The sequence below is a fragment of the Canis lupus genome, chromosome 4 (genome assembly GCF_011100685.1).
Source record: "Canis lupus familiaris isolate Mischka breed German Shepherd chromosome 4, alternate assembly UU_Cfam_GSD_1.0, whole genome shotgun sequence".
In the NCBI taxonomy this organism is placed as follows: domain Eukaryota; kingdom Metazoa; phylum Chordata; class Mammalia; order Carnivora; family Canidae; genus Canis; species Canis lupus.
Window position 1 is genome coordinate 13,687,497 of NC_049225.1, and position 18,633 is coordinate 13,706,129.

Consider the following 18,633-nt stretch of genomic DNA (forward strand, 5'->3'; position numbering starts at 1 on the left):
AATCCCAAGCAGACTGCTCGCTGAGAGCAGAGCCCAACTCAGGCTGGAAGTGGGGCTTGATCTCATAACCCTGAGATTGTGACCTGAGCCGAAATGAAGAGTCAGATGCTTAAGACTGAGCCATTCAGGCACCCCAAATTTTCGGTAACTTTTTACAACAGCAACAGCATGCTCTTGCCACACAAAATGGCCTCCTAAATTCTAAATGTTGTTTGCTACCTCAGTGCCTTTACACAGACTATTCCCTAGCCAAGTCTCTACCATTCTTTGCCTGGCAAATTCTGTTCATTGCTTAAAACCTTATTCAGATCTTACCTCCTCCAAAAAAGTCTTCCTATTTGCCCTGCCTCCACAAAGACTATTTACTTACTTCCTCCTCTGTTTCATAAATGGTTCTAGTAGGATCAATCACAATCAGAAATATCCATATAGACTCAATTTTTTTCTATATTAGCAAACTATAGAATGGTGGTTTGTGAAATTTTTGTTTTTCCTGTGGCTATACCTTCAAAGTGGCCATCTCATGCCCTTAATGAATCATCACGTATTTCTGAGGAACTACTATGTGCCAAAGTGCTTGGAATATAAGAGCATACCATGCCCTGCTTCTGTAAAGCTTTTTTTGACTATTCACTCAGGTCCACAGGTCCCCAATTTATTTGTGACTCTCTTCTAGGGACAGTCATAAGCCAAATAGTGACATAGCCAAATGTGAGCCTAGCTGCCCTGGTCTCCTGTTCAAATCATTTCTCTTCCCAGGGTGGTACTCTGTTCCCACCTTCAGTCCTTGAGATGATGGCCTTCCTGATGTCCTGTTCCTCTTTGAAGATACAGGCTCTTAGGAAGTGTCAGGCACAGCCACTATGGCTCCATCACACTATGGCTAGATGACCATCAGAGTCTTGTCTCCATAATTCAGTAATTGTGAGGCACTGTGGCTGAGGAAGTGCATGATATTCTTGTTTCCCCTGGATAGGTGCACTTTAGTACAGAGACATTCTTTGAGTCCAAGTGAGTGTGTAAGTCCCTTCTACTATGGGAAATTCAGATATCAGGAAGGGTGGGCAGGGAAGGCTTATCACTTGTTTACGACATCTTACTAGGCATCTTCTAATTCAAATCACCCCACCACTGGAATATGCCATCTCTAACCATCCCCTGCATTGTGTTTCTTGTTATGTTTGCTATTTGAATCAAAGCATGTGAGCAGTCTGCTTAAAGACAAAACTCTAAGGCCCAAAGAGAGGCCTTTGTACTTTCAGTTCCATTCAATTGTTCATAGATGGTTTGAATAATGCATTGCACTGCTGCTAAATTTTCTGGTCCTTTAGAAAAGCATGTAATCTGAACTTTAAGAAATAATTTAACCTGGTCGTTAAAAAATACTAGTGGAACAAATTTTAGTGTATTTGAAGAGTGAGCTCAGAAAGAAAAACTGGGAATTTTATAATGACAGAAACAAGAGAGAAATATTAAGAGTTGCATAATAACCATAGCCAACAGCCAAGTTTCGACTGTGCAGATTTCATTATCCTGAGCTCTTAATCACCAGTCCTAGGCAGGCAGGAGCTGCTCTGTGCATAATATAAACATCTCAGCTGGAATGGAGAGTGGGTCCAGATCTGGGAAGAGACCATCAGGGTTGGGCTGCACTTCCCTAAATCAGAAGTTTACAGAAATGTATCTCCAGGATAAAATTGCCTTTCATTGTTCAATCAACAATATTTTTTTCACCTGAGAGTTTTGATTAAAACAGAGAGTAAAAGTGTCTGAGTGACAGAAAGGACAGTGAATATAAGCCCAGGAATACAGATCATACAGAGGTACTTTTTAAAACATCCACTCATTATTCTCACCAGAGCCCTGTGATAATGGAGACCTATGCAAGATCACACTTTTCAATTTTTTAAAAAAACTCAATGTCAGTGGGGGAGGTGAGCCAGGATTAGAAATAAACTTGCTACATATCCATTGCTCTTAATAAATGCTGCCCCAGTTGAAAAACAAAGAACAGATAAAAAAATCTTAGCTTAAAAGATGCATAAAAATTCAAGATAGTTTTAAGAACCACCATAAGAAAACTATGTGCTACATTCTAGACATACTGGTTGACTTTTATCTACAAATTGCCAGGTTATGTCTCCTTTGGTGGCTTGACTCATCACTCTGCTCAGATGTCCTTTCTCATGCCCCCTGATCTTCCACTGAAATTGTTCTGCATCTTTAGGACTCAGACAGTCTTAATTAAAGAAATAATAGTCTCAGCACCTAGTGCCAGGCCTACTGTACTGGTGTTCAGTGGTAAGCAAGCCAGGTGTGGTTCTTGCTCACTAGGACCTTGCAGTCAGGTGGGGAGAAACAGGTAGATGTAGTCATAAACTTGATTGAAGTTCCTTGAAGAAAAGCAAAAGGGTTATGAGAGAAAATAATGGGTGGCAGGTCTGCAGGAAAGACAAGGAAGGGAGACCTCTTTGAGGACGCCCCAGTTTCTTGATATCTGAAGAAGGAACAGGGCCCAGTCATGTGCTGGGAAAGAAGCGGGCCTGAAAAAGCTGGGGCCAGAGGAGCTGGAGACAGGAAGGTTAGAAAGGAGGCAGGAGCCACATCACACACAGTCTTATAGGCCAAGCAGGGAACTAGGGTTTTATTCTAAATGCAATGAGAAGCCACTGTGACATTGCAGGCAGAGGAGTAACAAGTTCTGATTTGCTTTTTAGAAGCATCACTGATACCACTGAGACTGCTGTGTGGGGAGCAGCAGCAGAAAGACCAGTTAGGATGCTCCCAGGTTCTCGGCGGGGGTGTGGGGGGTGTTGGGGAGGGGAGGATGCTTGGACCAGGAATCAGCAGAGATGGAACAAAGTAGACAGACACAAGTTATGCACTTAAAACATTATTCCTTTATACCACCTCCTAGGGTATTTACCAAATTTTGATTTGTAGTATTGACAATTATGCTTAAATGCATCTATTTTCTTCTACCTCACTAAGATTATACATTTTTGACAACAGAGACTGTTAATTCACCTTTAAACCCTCAAGTCTTTTCAATGCCTTGGCCATATGTGGTTTTCAATTAATATTTATTCAACAGGATATAAAAGTACAGCCATTCCACCTTCCTCAGGAAACCTTCCACCTGGATCTGGCAGTGAACTTGCACTCAGCTATCTCTGGTGACTGATCACTAAGCCTGTGGCCTCGAGAGCAGCAGCATGTGGCTAAGCCCGCAGTCAGTGAGAGGAACACCTTGAGGGACATCTGTGTGGCCCATCATGAGAGCGGTATTTGACAGATGGCATCACACCAGCCGTGGCTCCCCATCAGGAAGAGCATCAGTAACCATGGGAACCACCAGGGACCAAGGTCCAGGCCCCTCCACCAAATGATAAGGCAGGGGGCAGGAGGGAGTCCCAATATAGGCAGGCAAGAGCTTACAACTGAAATTGATTCAGGAAAAAAAAAAGGGAATATGATCATTTATTGTGCACTAGTGCCTAGAGCCAATTTATGAATCTTTATAATATTTACATTATAAGAGTCTCATAAAATTCCCACCAACTTTTGGACTTTAACATCCTCATTCAAGGGATTTCTAACTCTTTTGGTGAGGTCACTAATTGGCTGGGAAAGAAGGGAAAAATGGAGGCACATGTACCCACTCCCTATGGAGAAGGATTTATCATCGAAATGAAAGTGAATCTGGAATGAGGAAATTAAATCTCTGCTAGAAGACATCACAAGAGCCAATTAGTTGGACTTGAAGGAAGGACAGCATTGGAAGATTACATGCCTTGGATTCCCTGCTACATGGTCTTGCTGAAATTAACCTTATTCTCCACGAATTAGCAGACCCCATGACAGTACCAGAATATGGATAAAGAGTAACCATATATTAGAACTGGAAAGATTTCTGCCACATTCACTTCCATGGAGCCAATTGAGAAAGTCACTGAAGCCCAGCAGACTGCCCATGTTGACAGGGAAAAGAGCTGGGCTGGGAGGTAAGCAGGATGTCCATGGTCTGGAGTAATGGGAGCTGGCTTGACTTGGGACCGAGATGGGAGAAGCAGGCTGTGGAGCCCCTGGAAAGCCATAAGGCACCTGGTGTGCTGTCCTCAGAAAGGAGTGATCCCAGGGATTGACCCCTTACTGAAGACAAGCCAGGTAGACAGCACTGAGCAGGGGAAAGACTCATTTTGTTTTTCTTCTGCTAGCCTGCTTAACTAGACGGTTTCAATTTCAATGCTGCTACAGAAGTGATGGATCTTGTGAATGTGCGAGGGATGGGGCAGGAGTACAATCGCTAAGGATGACCACTGGTACATCTTGGCGGTGATATCCCTCACTATTGTTCTTATGTCAAAGCTCCACAGTTCCCTGGGCCTGTACACTACTGAAGAGCGTGGCCTATCCACTCTGGAACTGGGTGGGTTCATTACAGAGCCCCAATTTGGTCTCCAACAGAGCCCTGGAGATGCAAGCATCAGATATAATTCAGCCCTTGGCCACCAGAAATCTGTCTCTAGATGGATGACGTAAACAGAGACCATTTAACATATGATCTATTAAAAACCCTGACATGTAGAAAAGGACAAGCCGTTTAGCTAAAGACTTAGAAGAAAGGTCTTCTAGTTAAGTAGATGTGCTATAAGAAATAGCAAAAGAAAAAAGTTTTTAAAAAATATCTGAACCATGCAGTTGATCCTGCAAAAGAAGATAATGCAGTTGTGTAAACTTACAGCAGATGAAGCTCTAAGTACGCAATAAGACCAGATAAGTAAAGGCCACGTATACATGAGAAACAAGATCGCCAAAGTAAAAGTCATACTGGCAACAGTAAATAGCCTTGAAGATGTAGTAAATTGGATTAGCGAGGCACAGGCAAAACATGAGGAACTCTAAGGACAGAAGGAAGGCTCTAAGGACCATCTGAAAATGATGTCATGGAAGATGATGAGGAGGCTGACAGTAGATAAGCAATCCCCTGGATGCTATGGCTTCTGGGGGGAACTCAGGGAGTAAAGTGCGGCTGAATAGACCAAATTGTCCCAATACAAAAAGGAGGATGGGGCGCGGAGAAGAAGGAGAAAGTAAGAAGATGACTATACATGTCTCTATTTTTCAGTAAAATGTTTAAATATCGATGCCAGAGAAACTGTATAATAATCCTGCAAACACCTAAGCAAAACATCCTCTAAGACTAATGGCCAAAAAACATTTTTTTATAAAGAAATAATAATATGGATGACCACACACTTCACCAATACACTACTTTAAGACAAGAGAAAAACACATAGCCTTCACAGAAAAAGGACATAATAACAAGTTTCTGAATCTGGTCAAATTGTTATTTATGTAAAAGGATCATAAAGCTATTTTTAGATATCAAAGACTCAGGGAGCAAAAACTCAGATTTCTTTAAGGAATTAAACTGCTCAAAGATACTTGACAAAACACCCAGAGATAATTCAAAATTAAAAAAAAAAAAAAAAGAGGGTATTTCAGTTTAAAAGGACTATGGAAACCAAAGCCAGCTGAAAATATAAAACTAGCCTTCAATGTTATTTTGATTTTGGTTTCAAAATGGCATAGAAAAATTATCTGTAAATGATAATTTGGAAGGTAAAAAAGAGGGCAATTCATAAAATCATTACAGTAATAACGAACCTTCACAAACCAAAGGCATACAATAAAAATGAAGAAAACCTCTATAAGGAGAAACTAATGAAAATAACTGACATGTATGAGATAAAAAACCAGAATCAACATCAGATTAAGAAAGCAAAAACGGGTGGGGATCCCTGGGTGGCTCAGTGGTTTAACGCCTGCTTTCGGCTCAGGGCGTGATCCTGGAGTCTCGGGATCGAGTCCCACGTCGGGTTCCCTGCATGGAGCCTGCTTCTCCCTCTGCCTATGTCTCTGCCTCTCATGAATAAATAAATAATCTTTAAAAAAAAAAAAAGAAAGCAAAAATGGAAAACAACACATGGAGGCCTTGAATAGCATAAAAAGTAGTGATAAATGAACAGATCCCACATTAGAAAAAAAAAAAAAAAAACCTGAGAAGAGAGTGCACTTTCTTTTCAAGTGTTCTTGGCACACTTACAGAGGTTGACTAACCCACCAGAAGGACAAAAATCCCCCAAAGCAGAAGTTGTATCAACTAAATTCCCTAACCACAAAAAAATAAATGAAAAAGTTAAAAGGAAAGGTTTTATTAACAACAACAGCAACAAAAAACCTCAACCACTCGGAAATTTTTAAAAATATTTTCTGATACATCCACCTAAAGAAATGACTTCATAAACAGAAAATGTTTTAAAAGCAAATATATTTATCACATCTTTATTAAGAGTAAGAAAAAAAATGAAAACCACCCAAATCTATGACAAGTGAGGGAATAATAATTAAGGCCTTGCTAACTGATCTTGGGCCAATTACTTAATCTCTCTAAACTTCTATTTCCTTATCTGTAAACTGGGGATAATTGCCTCCCTGGATGCGTTGCTGTAAAGATTAAATTAGATAATGCTTGTAAAGTATTTTAATCACTATACCTCCCATCAAGAGAATGTCCAACAAGTCTTCTCTATTAAGATTGTAATTATTTAAAATCATGTTTATGTTGAGTTTTGCAATCATATGGAGAAGTGCTAATGTTACACTATCATGGGGCAAGTGCAGGATAGCAATCTAAAAAACACTGATGAAAACTATATAAAATAAGCAAATACATGCAAGTCAAATAGAATTGGGCCTCCTTGTTCTTTCACTCTAAGTACCATCTAAGCACAGTGACACAGCTAAAAGAAACATGAATGTGACTTTTAGAAAGCCAAGAAAAAACGTGGGTACTTAAGATTAACAGAGGGATGTGATTACCATGACCTTTCAGGCATCTTGCAGCAAAACTCCTGACAGGGCTGACTATGGCTCTCTGCTTCTTTCACTTCTATCTCCATCATTATTCCCTTCCATCATCCAAGTGGATCTCCCGTGGACCCACCCTTTTTTACTTTCAAGGGGAGGGGCAGAATGGATGGATATTAATATGTGAATACTTAAGATTTAATAGTTGTGTCTCCGTTATCAAAAGGGAAGCTGTTCTTCCTGCAACAGCAATATATGAAAGGTAAACTGGAAGGAAGGACACTCAACAGATAACAGTGACTGTTGTTGGTAACAGGGCTATAACTTGTCATTTTTCCACTTTTCTTTAGTTTCCAAATTTTCAATGATGAAAATATATTACCTTTTAAAAAAATGAGATAAAAGTCATTGTCAGAAAATACACCCTTTTAAAGTATACAATTCCAGGATTTTTGTCTAATTCTGAAACACTTTCATCATCCCAGAAAGAAAACATTGTGCCCATTAGCAGCCGACCTGTTCTCTCCCTTCAGCTCTAGAAACCACTAATTCGCTGTCTCTATGAATTTGCCTATTCTGGACTTTTTTTTTTTTTATTTAAGATTTTATTCATCCATTTTGAGAGAGAAAGAGAGAGAGAGAGAGAGGGCATGAGTGTGTGTGTGTGTGGGGGGGGGGGACAGAGGGAGAGGGAGAAAAGCAGGCTCCCCGCGGAGCAGGGAGCCCGATATGGGGCTCGATTTCACACCCCAGGATCATGACCTGCGCTGAAGGCAGACTCTTAAACCAATGAACCACCCAGGCACCCCCGGATATTTTTTATAAGGGAAATCATACAATATGCAGCCTTTTGCGTCTGTCTTCTATTGAGCACAATGCTTTCAAGTTCATTCATGTTACAGCATGTATTCGTGCTTCATTACTTTTTATGGATGAATAATATTCTTAAGCATATTCTTTAATTGGAGAGATATTTTGGCCTTTTAAAAAACTAATGAGTACATAAGTATAACCATTGATTGTGAATTCTAGTAAGACTACAGATACAAGACAATAATAATAAATGATTTTTTATGATGTATGAACTGTTCTTTAAAATCATATATTTATAAAGCTTGTGATGCTGTTAAACTTGTTTTTTTCTGACCCAAGGTCTCAACTAAAAAAAAAAAAAAAAAAAAAACCCATAGGAATCTAAATGATAATCTAGCCGAATATCAGACAAAGAAATTTAACCATATAGAGACAGTGGTAGACACCCAAGACACCTTTATATTTCAAATAGAAGATAAAAAAAATTCTTGGCTTTTAAATTTTGAGTGTTCAGAGGAAATACTTATAGTAACAAAAATGAGCAATTTTAAGAAATTCTTTGGAACCATATCATATGAAATATTCTATGATAATCAATTGTAGTTAAGATACTTTAAGCTTGGGTCAATATAGTATAATTTAGCTTTACATTCATTAAAAGAAAAAAGAATTTCAAAATCTGTTTTTATGCATGCGGTATGTGTATTTGTATACCTGCAAATCACAAACATATAAATATTGATGCATGTTCAGTGCACAAATTTAATGTTATAATCTTTACTTGGAGAGGCAGATTCTACATATTTTTAGTTACAAGGGAAATAGCTTGATCAAAATCACTGCAGCTAGCTCTTATAAAGTTAAGGGTTCAGTGAAAAATCAAATTCTGTAAATGAATGACTTACCCAGGACATAAATTTGGAGCATTTCAAAGACACAGAGGGTGCAGTGAGGTGGTAAGCAGAAATGGGATGCTTCTGATATCCACTTCTTGATCTAAGTGCTGGTTATATAAGTATGTTCGGTTTTCACAAACTCATCAAACTGTATACTTGTGATCTGTATACAATTCTCTTTTATGTTATACTTAAATATATTTTTCTAAGGTTACAAGAATTGAAACAACAGAAGATACTATGCATTGATTTTGGAGGGCCCATGCGTGAACCTCAGCTAAGGGCTGGATCAGGAAGCTTTGTCAAGAATTAATAATTAAATACTGGTTAAATCCTCAGAGACATGTCAAAGTTGTAAGTGCTCATTTGAGAAAGCTAATATCAAGTCTGTAGACTAGATATGCTTAAAAATCCATCCTAATGAAGAAAAGTCTCTGTAGTGTTCTGTAGTCACTTGTTCATTGAAAGCATTCTCTAAAGATGTCACTGGGTCAGCTTCTGTAGTACCAGAGAGACCACTAGCTGTGAAACCTTCACATAGGATGACAATGAAGCAATTGCATTTAATCATTTAGGAGACTATAATATGCCAGTTAGGATTAGGTTATGCTCTGATTCAGACAAATGAAGAAAATTGTCTCCCCTACTCCCCTCCCAGGATTTCTTAGTAAAATTAGACCATAAATACAAAAGTGTTGGTGGACAAAAAAATACTCTTTAAAATCTCATATTTTATTGGAGGTTTCTGGCTGACATTAATGCATAGATTCCAGCTAATAATTTCAGGACATGTTCCTATAGCCTCCAACTCTAGGTAAGAGTTATTACATGAAAGATTGTACATTTTTAAAAAGCAGAATGAGAAACTGTTTGTGGGAGTGGAAAGTAATACCATTATTCTGTAGTGCACCTGACACTCAAAAGACTTTAAAATGTCCATAACTTTCATCCAATTATAAGACTTTATTCCTAGATAAATAATTAGGGTATACAAAAAGATTCCATTAAAGGAATGTTATATCACTATTTGTGGAAACAAGATATTGGAAACAATTTTCGAAATCCAGCCACACAGTGGTTAAAAAAACCCCACAACACTAAATGTCCACAAAATAGGACAGTATACAGCCAACAAAAAATGTGTTATAAGTACATTTTTTGTGATATGTTCATGATAAACATTTAAATGAAAAAAGATCACAAAATAATATACAGAATAACATCATTCCTTAAAAATTATTTACCTAAACACATACTGCAACATTTGGGATAAAGAAACATTAAAATATTAATGCCAATTAGGATTATAAATTGATTTAAATTTTTCTCCTTTTTTTCCTATCTTATATATTTCATCTTTTCTATAATAACGAAAGAATTTTATAACAAAAAAATTTACAAAAAAGTGAGGATGGGGGGGATAGGAAAACCAGGGACTAGAATATTTGTGTGCAAATACATTCTTCCTTCATTATGTGGAATTAATACCTCCTCTCTGCATACCTTGAGAGCTTTATGTGAAGTGCCTTTCAGTGCCTGCTGCTCCTGGAACCTTTCTTTAAATACTGAGCAGCCATCTCACTCATCAACAATATCATCCTGCAGCTCCTGGTCATTCAGCTCCCTTGACTGAAATCAAAGGAACTAACATCTCAATAGACCCAAATGTACACACACAGAACTATACAGCCACTCAGCCTAGAACAATGTAGCAAGAATACACCTGCTGATCCCCAGGTATAGGAACAAGCCAAAGGGAAAACCTTCTCTAATCTTTCCAGATCAAGTCATCAGACTTTGGGAGATTTCAGTTCTCTTTCAGATGAGAGTTGCTGGTCTACTTCAAATAAATGGATTTTTAAAAATATTAGAATCTGAAATATTCAAAGGGTTCACTGTTGATTTTTGTTTGATATACACAAAAGGAAACAATTCCCCTTCTTTGAAGCCTCTTTCCAGGAGCCTTAATGATCAGCTGCCAAATTTAGCCTTGGCTGCATCTCCACTGTATCTATTATTCCTCTGTGCTATTGATGTGAGGCCAAATCTCATCCCTATTTAGAGTGCACAAGAGCCGGTGTCTTGATGAAAGGGGGAGTTGGTGAACGTAAATTGAAAAGAGCCCGGAGAACATACTGTAATGAATGGAAACACACAGCTTCATGGCTTATGGTCCTAAAATTACATTCACACAAAAGAATCAATAGCCTTGGTCATATTATATGAGAAATAAGAGAGGAGGGGGAGTTGTAGAGAAGGCAATCAAGAGATCAGATGCTTATTAAAATTATTGGGGGGATTTGTTTAGTTTTGCTTTAAGTACTGCTGCCTGTACAATAATATTCTTTTTTTAAAAAAAGGTTTAATTATTTTTTTAGTAATCTCCACACCCAACGTGGGGCTCAAACCCATGATCTCGAGATCAAGAGTCACACACTCTTCCGACTGAGCCAGCCAGGTGTCTCAAGAATATTCCTGACAGCACTATTCATAATAGCGAACAGCTGGAAACAACCCCCCAGCAGTAGGACGGATAAATAAATAATAAATTGAGCTCCAGGATACTACGCAGACTATAACAAAATGGATGAACTCCTGCTACATACATTATGAATAAACCTCGCAAACATAATATTGAGGAGAAGAAGCCAGACACTAAAGAGATTTTGTTTACGTAAACGTTCAAAAGCAGGCACAATGCTCTAATCGTATTAGAAGCCAAGATAGTGGTTACCTGGGTTGGGAAATGACTGGATAAGGATTTTAAAAGAGTTTCCGGGCGCTGGTGATTTTCTGTTTCTGTGCGCAGGTGCTGCTTATGTGTGTCTGTTCAGTTTGTGAAAATTCTTTTAAGTTATATACTTCTGATTTTTGTATTTTTCTTTAATAAGACACATGTCAATAAAAATGTTTTAAATTCAGATTCCTAGGCCCTAACAAAAATCTACTGACTGTAGATTATGGTTTTCCTGGATGCATTCCGATGCAAAGGTTGAGAATCACTCAACTGGATGATCTATATCTAGCGTTGTGCTGGAGCCAGCCCCCACTAGCTCATGAGAACTAGTTGTTAAATTTTCAGGATTTTTGCAAGCCTGTTAAAGCATAATGTATGGAGCTGTCAAGTCACTCTGTTGTACACCTAAAATTAATGTAACATTTTGTGTCACTGTACTTCAATAAAAAATAAATAAACATAAATAAAATAGGGTCAGTATTAAAAACTAAATTATATAAAGTTTCAATTACATAAATTATACTAAAGACAAAGGTACTACTGAATACTCAATCTCATCTTTTTCTAATTATTTTATTGCATTTCACTGTTACCTACATTTTGAGGTTATTGATCCCAATTTTATTTGTATGGTGGAAATAGTATGCAGCAGTGGGCTACTGGGCCATCTCTCCCCAGCTTCACAATCAGTCACAACAATAGCTTGAAATTGGCCATGGTGGGAGTCTTTACACCACAGAAACTGGCAAGCAGTACAATTCAGGGCTTGCTTTGTTGCTTGTCTTGATTTAAGAAAATGATTAAAAAATGTTAACAATGCAGATTAATCTTAAAAGTGTATTACATGTGGAGCTGTTATATTGTCAATAGAAACTTTAAGGAGCTATCTTTACACTATTCAGAAGCTATTATCTCGTGCAGCAGAGAAGAGTCTATCTTTGATAAATGAGTAGAGTTCCGACATGTCTTTGTTGTTAAACTTTTATCTTGCTCATTAACATAAGGCAAAACATCAACCAACATTTATATGGGAATTACATCCCTTCATCAATTGTACTGCAGATAGGTTATGGATAAAACAGTTCAGCAAAACCCAACAAGCATTCGGTAAAACCCAACTGGCTTTATGGAATTTACAATAAAGAGTATTGTGTATTTTTTTATTATTTGCAAAGTGTGTGCTACATACATTCTTTATGTCAGTAAAATTTATAATCGACTTATGTATGCACATAAATGCATTTTTCCCCCCAGAGAACAGGTTGATTTACTAGCACACTGCCGTGTACATCCCTTCCATGTTTAAGATTCCAGGACTGTCTATTATGATTTAAGAAACAAGCAAACAAAATAAGGTGGGAGTCTAACAGTCTGTAAGGCATGAGTTCCAGCATAGGCTATAGTAACACCTATACTTTAGACCTTCACTACTCAAAATATGGTCCTCAGACCAGCAGTTTTGGCATTGATGGGTAGCTTGTGAGAAGCGCTTTGTCTCAGGTCCCACCTGAATCAGAATCTGCATTTTATCAAGATGCCCCAGTGATCTGTATGCACACCGAAGTCTGAGAAGCACTGCCTTAATAATAAACTCCTCGATATGAACTGAAATTTATATAACCAATCTAAGACTAGCAGTCAGGCTAGGGGCAATCTAGCAACTGGTCATCTCGAAGCAGCTAGTACCAGTTTGGCCACTTCACAGCATAGGAGACAACACATAACTGCCAGCCCTAAACCCAAAGAAAAGGATATACATCTTGCAATTTACCCTCGTCAAACACTCAGAGGGAAAGACTATGTCACTAGGAAAATAAAGGCCATCCTGGGCCACTTGGGATTATAAGTTTTTTAAAAAGGGGGAGAAAGTACAAGTAAGAAAAAACCACCACAGTGGCTTTCCTCCATGTATGTGACGAATAGGATGTGCTGCCAAAGACTTGGTTCCAAAAATCTGAAGCAGGGCAGCGAGTGCCACATGACACAGCGTGGCAGCTGGGGAGAGGAGTGTGATGAAACACTTCCCAGAGATGTAATTTAGGCCAGGGTAGTTATCAAGCGCTGAGGGTGAAAGGGGAAATTGTAGTGCTTATGTTTTTCCTATCGATAGATCCGTCAGCAACACACGACGAAAAGACAGGGCCAGAGCACAGACAGTACTTAATGCTTGAGTTAATTGAAATGACGGTAGGCAAGTCTCACGTATTTTGAAATTAAAAGCAAGAATGTTCTACTGGCAATAATATTCTCTGGAAGTATTTCTTAGTTACTTGGCTGAAAATATAGTAGTTGCTCTGAGATGCAAGGGTCTACCTGGAGAGCATGTCGGATACTTCAACAGTGTCTGGAAGGAAATGGGAGCCACAAATCTCCAAGAGGAGCCTGGTGTTACTTTGGTGGCAGATACTGAGGCAATTAAAATTATTCAAGTACATTGTGGCAACCCTAGAGCACAAGGAAAAAAAATGTCATTGTGACTGGGCCACTGGTACCCCAAGAGACCACTGGGCATGTTTTTTACCCAGGAAAAAAAGGTTACTCTAACAACCCCTTACAATATCAGAATTCAAACAGCTCTAGTTCATTTAAGGGGAAAAAAATGATAACATTTTCCTTTGAAATACTAGGAAGGCTAAGAGGAGAACTATCCCTTACTAAGTACCTACTATATGCGGTACATGTATGATTTCATAACATCTGTCTGAACAATTCTCTAAAAGACGTGATATGATCCTTACTTTATAGGTTAGAAAAAAATGAGGTCCAAGAAGTATTTCCCTGTCACAGAGTTAGTGAGAAACCAGAGCTCCACAGACAAATGGAAAAGCTCCATACTTAATTAAGACAGATGGTTCACGGAGACAGGGTGGAAGGGATGGGAGTGGGGCTGCTTTAAGTCAGCAGGAAGACTGCTCTGCATCCACGTCAATGCAGAGAAGTGAGCTTTTTCTCGGTGCTCACTGTATCTTTACACTGTTGGAATCCTCTTATCTCCCATTTCTGGATGTATCTTAGGTTTCTGATGGATTTCATACTTGATAGTTGTAATTTTGGCTACGTGGGAGGGTTTGGAAGACTTGGCACTTTTCAGGCAATGCTTTATATTAGAATCAAGTCCTGCGCTGGGACTTGGGAACCTGGGTTCACTTCCAGCTGTGTCAGTTACTAACTAGGAGAGTGGGTAAACTAGATCACTTCTCTGGGAGGCAGTTTTTTTCACTTACATGAGGTCGTCTTACGTATCTCCGAGGACCTTTCTGGATCCGTGATTCCACACTCTATGACTCAACTGCTTAAGATTTGACTTCAGTCAAAATATATTAGAAATGACCTGGAGAGTTAACAAATTTGTCCAGACAAGCCTGCTACGTGGTTCAAGTTATATTAAAAATAAACAAATAAACAAACAAAAAACAAAACGAAAAACCCTCAGTAAGAATAATTATTTGACTCCTGCACTCCACCATCTGCAAAAGTAACCTGGAATGAAATGGTTTAAAGTGTTTCTCTCCCTTGCCCCCCAGGAGTTCATTTAAAGCAAATATGTATTCAAGTTCTTGGGCTGACCTGAGTGCGAATCTCTTTCTAACTCCTGTTACCTCTTTGACCTTAACATATCTGAGTTCCATTTTTTGCTTCCATAGAATTGGAATGGATAATGATAATTAGTTGAAATGCAGTAAAATGCCTGGCATCTAGTAGGAGCATAATAATCGCTGGTTATTATTCTTCCAGCGCTCATTAGGGGCTTGGACTATGGATGAGTAACAATTCAAAGGAACCTTATTCACAGAGGGATGGAGCCTGAGATGGTAACCTCATTAGCACTGGGAACTTGGCATTAACCTGTGTCTATGCAATGAATAAACACAGGTGCAGAGTGGAGAAATGTAATTGTTTCTTCTGGACCTGCTGGCATCTCTTTCTTTATAAAACTTCCTAATTCACCCCTTAGTGGATAAAACCTTACCAGAGATATGATAATGTGCTTGATGGGACAGCTGGAGGGAACATTTGGAGATAGAAGTGTCCTAGGACATCTGGAAACAGTGGCTGCTATACCCAGTTCATTTCAGTTTTTTTATTTGCCTATTTCCCAATTTCTGCCATGTGCACAGGGAACACAGGATTTCAGGAAGAGTGGTGATGACTTTGTTTATAAACTAAAAAAAAAAAAAAAAAAACTTCTGATGCTGACATATAATTAAACAGTGTATACACATCCCGTCCATTAAGTAACTGCCTCTTGGCCTCCCCTGCCCACCTCTAACACAACAAAAGCCACTTCTTCTGACTTCATTTTCTTTCCTTCTTCCAGTTTTATTTTGGTGTTGTGAGGTTTGTGGGGAGCCTGAGTGGAGTAAAGAAGATGAACACGAAAACCAAATTCAGATTACCTGTACTCTTTAAACCCTATTACATGAAGCCAGAGTGAGGCCTGCAAATAATGAGACTCAACTGCCTGTTTTCTAAAAGAACAGCAATAGAAAAGATTCTTAAAAATTCTGCTGTTTTCTATAGGCAAACTTCCTGAGCGAAAAACAATGAAATTTCAAGTGTTTCCACCCATGTTTCAAGATAGGTCAAGCACATTAATTAACCAAAGCCTTCTGAAGTTCAATACAGCAAACGGATGATTGCTAATTAAATTATTATTAGGGATAACATGCTAATTATAAGGTCTTGTTAACATATGACTCACAGTATAATTTTACTTTTTATTTATTTATTTTTAGATTTTTTTTTTTTTTAGTAAATTCTATGCCAAACATGGGGCTCGAATTCAGGGCCCCAAGATCAATTTGCTCTACTGACTGGGCCAGCCAGGTGCCCCTAATTTTACTTTTTCAATAATTACAGGTTTAGAGTTGCTATACTGATATTTTTATGACATAGCACTGGCACAGCTAACCAAATATCAGTTGACGATGAGGTCTTAACCTGCAATGGGATCTTCTCAGTGTTCTTAAGCTCTATTCTGTAATGATACACTGTGTAACAACTTGTACAGGACAAACCTGTAGTAGGACAGCTTATAACAACCCCTTAAATGCTTAAAAGTATCTCTTAGCTAAGTAACCTTTTAGGGCTATTAGCTTGAGTTGGGGATATCAGTACATTTTTTTTTTTAAAGATGATATATTAAGGTTTTCTTTACTAATTTGTTCCCCATTTCATTTTCATATTATTCCTTTATATAATACCCCCTAAGAAGGATTGAAAAACGTTAGAAATTATTCTACAAAAGGTAGGCAAGATAGGAAGAGAAGGCCGTCAAGGTGGGTAAAAACTGAAAATGTCCTGCTTAATCTTTACTGGCCATTTTCAGGACTTTGGTTGGGATTTATCTATTATGCATCTAAATCTATCTACATGGCACATTTTAGACAAATTAAAATTCCAAAAGGAATTGAGTACTTTAAAGTATCATGCTAAGTAGTAATGTTCTCAAAGATGCTGTCCAGATTCAAACAGCTCACAATTTTGTTACAATGCTTTTTGAAGCAATAACATCTTTGAGCTTTGAGATACTGTAATTTAGCAGTTCTAGATGACTGCATAATCTCTCCCTGTTGGGTTGAAATTCTACCTTCTGTCTTTTCCTAAACTCTCACTCATTTGTCATCTATCCAGACAAAATATGTGCTTGAAATTTCTTCTGTGCATACACGGAGTTGCAAAGTAATCCCATGGAGTGGAAAATGCAGAACTTCTTGTAAACCGTACCATTGACCTTCCAACTCAGCCTTTTGTCATGTATGATCTTGATTTATCCTTTAATTTTTCATACATGAATGTTTAATATCTTGCCTTTTAAGTCTTTTTGTAAGATTTTAGGATGGGAGATCCCCTCATAAAAACTTTCTTAAATCTTAGACAGTGTTATGCCAGAAAGTACACATGAAAGCTTATTATCACACTGCTTTATTTAAGAGAAGGGTATTTATTCTTTGCAACAGTTGGGCCATTTCATGTTATTATATGAGCTGTAATTACCAAGTTATCTTATGCAAATCACTTAACCTTTCCTGGCCTCAATTTCCCTACTAGAGAAGAATTTTTCAACTAGAAAGTCTAGGTTTTAGTGTAAGAATTTTTTTTTTAAATCCTATTTCTTCCATTTCCTAAAAGTAGGAATTGAATATATTATCTAACCTTTCTGAATTTCTAACGCTTCACAAGTCTTTTGGGCATCAAGAGAGTAGTTAAACTCCACAGGGTTTTTTTTTTTTTTTCTTTTCCAGATGCACAATGAGAACATAAATGTAATGAATGCAACACATTTTCCCAACTTTGATTCATGCTAAAATATATGCGCTATTATTAAATCAAGTTTCTTCCAGCTCTAGAGTGCCAAGATTAGGATAGAAGTAAAATCTTAATTATCAAGCACCCAGATCCTCAGCATCCTTGGTGATTCTGGCATCTCTTTGATCCCCACACCCCTCAAAAAGTCATAAAGTACAAACTGATTCAAGGTCCATTTTAGTACCATTTTACTCACAGAGTAAAGAAAATAATTTTATTAATCATTGAACTTGTGATGTTCATAACTGAGTCCATGAAAAGACGGTAAAGACAAATTGTTTTAAGACAAATGACTGGGAAATCTGTTCTGAAATCCATGTTCAGAATTAGATACAAGGTGTCATCAATCGGTCATAGGTTTGCACAGAGACACTGACCTGGCTTTCTGGAAGTGAAGAACAGAACACCCTGCTCACAGCTGGACTTACCTACATAAAAAAGAGAAACACCTGTTAAGTCCTACTGCTGCCCAAGAAGGAACACGTAGGGAGCCACTAAAATTTTCACCGCACATTTTTTTCCCCCTCCACCTCCCAAAGGGCAAGAGTTTGCTTCACTTTTGCTAAATACCAGTGTTAAAGTGGCATTTCTTTGGGTCAAATACATCCCGAAATAGCTAGGTTAACATTTTGTAGCATTTGTGAAAATATATTTCTGAACATTTGGGGATGATACAAAAAAAGCACTTGGCCCAGACCCACGGAAGGGAAAAAGGAAAAACTTCCAGGCATTTTACCATGCAGAAGTCAGAGAAGTGGACACACTAACCCTCCAAAATAACATTTGGGGGCAATATTGGCTTAAGCGAAAGGTCAAACGGTTCTAGTTTTTCCTATTAAATTCTATGTGTATAGTTTACAAGTTGTGTTATTGGGCCAACAGCATCAGATTACCTGTGCTTCTATTTTCACCTCTGTGATCACATACAGCCTTATGTACTTAAATTTACACTACCTTCAGAATTTGGGAAAATAACCACCAATGGGCACATTTAGAAGAACGTTG

General features: G+C 38.1%; 1 protein-coding gene across 18 annotated transcripts in view; it reads right to left on the reverse strand.

Annotated features, from left to right (window-relative positions):
* RHOBTB1 (Rho related BTB domain containing 1) overlaps positions 1-18,633 on the reverse strand; it is a 117,907-nt gene that overhangs the window by 43,627 nt on the left and 55,647 nt on the right. For 10 of the 18 annotated variants that reach the window (XR_005357853.1, XM_038534014.1, XM_038534011.1 and 7 more), the window contains one exon: positions 18,006-18,056. The exons of 5 other annotated variants lie outside the window; for them this stretch is intronic. The gene's annotated coding sequence lies outside the window, so the exon portion shown is untranslated. Of the gene's footprint in view, positions 1-15,289; positions 15,483-18,005; positions 18,057-18,633 lie in introns of all 18 variants that reach the window. 3 more of the 18 variants (XM_038534015.1, XM_038534018.1, XM_038534017.1) reach the window with 1 other exon arrangement.